The sequence below is a fragment of the Apium graveolens genome, unplaced genomic scaffold (genome assembly GCF_009905375.1).
Source record: "Apium graveolens cultivar Ventura unplaced genomic scaffold, ASM990537v1 ctg7265, whole genome shotgun sequence".
Lineage (NCBI taxonomy): Eukaryota > Viridiplantae > Streptophyta > Magnoliopsida > Apiales > Apiaceae > Apium > Apium graveolens.
Window position 1 is genome coordinate 33,781 of NW_027420183.1, and position 2,709 is coordinate 36,489.

General features: G+C 29.9%; 1 long non-coding RNA gene across 1 annotated transcript; it reads left to right on the forward strand.

The window, feature by feature from the left end:
• Positions 1 to 770: 770 nt before the first annotated feature.
• LOC141703973 (uncharacterized) lies at positions 771 to 1,998 on the forward strand. Its single transcript, XR_012567770.1, has 4 exons — positions 771 to 1,018; positions 1,381 to 1,508; positions 1,682 to 1,811; positions 1,885 to 1,998. It is a non-coding gene; the product is annotated as an uncharacterized LOC141703973 (long non-coding RNA).
• Positions 1,999 to 2,709: the final 711 nt, after the last annotated feature.

Sequence of the window (2,709 nt, forward strand, 5' to 3'; positions counted from 1 at the left end):
ACTGACTTTCATTATTTCAATATTGCAGATGGAACACAAGATGGTTTTATGGGGCAAGATCTAAAATTACTTTATTCATCATTTCTCATGATAATTTACTATATTTATTTTATTCTTACTCAGATTCTTTCTCCATTCTTGATTAAGTTTAATTTAGAATTGAATACTTCAAACAATGATTGTTTATCCTTATTATAAGATATATGTTGATTACTCTCTCAAACTGGGTGCGTAATCGGATCTTGTGGGAACAGAGTTTGTAATCTCTTATTTGATACTTTAAATTGGTTTTGTTACAAATATTAAAGAATAATTACAAATTATTCAGTAATTTATAATTCTCGACTGATTGTGTTATTGATTGTATTAGTATAATTTTGTTACTCACAGCGGTATGATGGCCATATGTGGTATATGTGGTCATATATGGTATAAGCAGATTGGTATAAAGCGGATGATGGCCAACCATTTCTTTATTGGTCAGTTTTTCCTTTTCACATGCTTCCGTTCCATATTAAGTGATGGTCTGTTCCATATATTAACTTTTACACGCTTCCAATTTGTTTTTCAATTGTGAGAACTAAAGCGAATTCAAAACTCATATTTTCAGATCTATAGTTAAAACTCTTGAAGGTGCAAATCTGAAATAAATGAGGTGTTTACTAATCATGTTTTTCTTCTCCTTCTTCCATATATATAGTATCCCCAACCTTCTTTCATTTTCTTATAACGTTATTTTGTTGTTTTGATTTGCTAGGTTTGTGGTGATGTTTTTAAGTTTGGCTTGTGGATGTGTTTTCTTATCTTTAGTTTTGATAGATTGTTCTGATCGCAAGGTATTGTTTGTTTGCTTGCTATTTTTTCTTTCTCGATAGTTTTCATTTCTATACTCACCAAGTGTTTGATGAAAGGTGACACTGAGTATCTTAATTTTTTTTATATATTTGACGTTTTATGAGGAGAAAATGAAAAAGTATGCCAAAAGCAGTACAATTCATGCAGCTAAATTAAAAAAGAGGTGAGTTTCAGTATGTTTGTTTGCTTAATCTGATTGTTTATAAAGAAAGTATTGGAAAATCAGTTTATATGTTGGATAATCTAACTTTAATGTTTGATGTTTTGGAGGTTAGTAGTGTTAGGTTGATGTACAATAGTTACTCCTACTTGGTTTGCTGGTTTCTGAAATTTTAGGTTTCTTTGGTAGAAAAAATATTGTTCTCAAACTAAGCAATTTTAAAAATTGCACCATCAGTTAGTCGTTGCAACTGAGAAACTAAAGGCTGTAAAAACTATTTATTTGTATATCATCAACTATTTATCTATATACATTCTGCATTTTTACACTTTTAATTACCTTTAATGATTATAATATGAATGCAGAGGATCACACTGCTGCTCAGGTGAACCTTCTAGGAAACCTAGGGGATTCACTTGACATATGGGATGCAAATGGTGTAAAAAAATGATACGAAGAGATAGAAATGAACCGTGAGATATGAAAAATGAAGGTTGGTCCAATTATTTAGTTGGTCTCCTGCCGGACTTCCATATATTATGTTAACTTAATTTTAGTTGTTTAAGTTGTCGTTTAGAGTAAATAACATGTTTATCAATTCCTTGAAAAAAACTTTGTTTGTTCTAGAAAATAACAAAATTGATGACATTGGTTTTGGTTTTGCAGGATCATCTAAATGAGAACTTTAATGCAATGTAAAATTTTGAACAAAGACATAACATGGTGTTTTATGCTGAGTGAGCTTTGAACTTCTTGGGGAGAATATTGAAGGTGCAAAAAAAATGGAGCAAGAAATGTGAGTTTTTTTATATCTATTTTCATAGTTTAAAATTTATGTGACAGTGATAACCTCTCTTAATATTTGGCAGAAGAAAAACTCCTAATGATCTTCATTCAGTCTTACAATTCTCAGTTCAAACATAACTGCATCAGGTGGGAAAATATGTCCTTGACAAGAAAATTAATATAAGAAAGAGTCTCTACAGTTGTGTACAAATTTCTTATTAACATTTAAAGAAAGAATGTTAAATTTAGTGTTTATAACTGTGTAGAAATTTTTTAGTGTAACAAGCCTAGGTTTATTATCACATGATTAAGATTTTCAAATGTTTCTAGCATTGTTAAATTTATGCTAATTACCAACGCTTATTGCAAATTTGTAGTGCAAGTTAATGTGATTCAATTTAAAAAGCTCATAGTAGATAGAGTGGTACATCACATGGGATATATTAGAAGTACAATCAATTACCCAGCCTGGAGTAATGAGTTCTATCTCATCAGATAAGCTATATCTCTCCAGCTACTATGTTGTTTGGGATTGCATAGCCTGCAGCAGAAAGTTCATACACTACAATTAAAGTACCAGGAATTCCTGATAATACAAGAGCATAATATACTCAACTACTTCATTTGCTGATAAAATGTATTTCAATCAAAACTCTGTGTATAATTCATAACATACTTCACTAATAAATTTTGTATTATTATCAGTTGTTGGCCAGAGTCAATGGCTTTAACAAAGATTTTTACTCACGAAATTTTAATATTTCAATCAAAACTCTTTGTACAATTATGCAATAATGCATTTAACTTTGAGTGCTACAGGAGTATGAATGGGTTTGACACAAAAAGGAGATTTGGTGAGTTACAAAATACTTACTTTTTTACTTTACTAGAATTTTTTAGTGAATTAT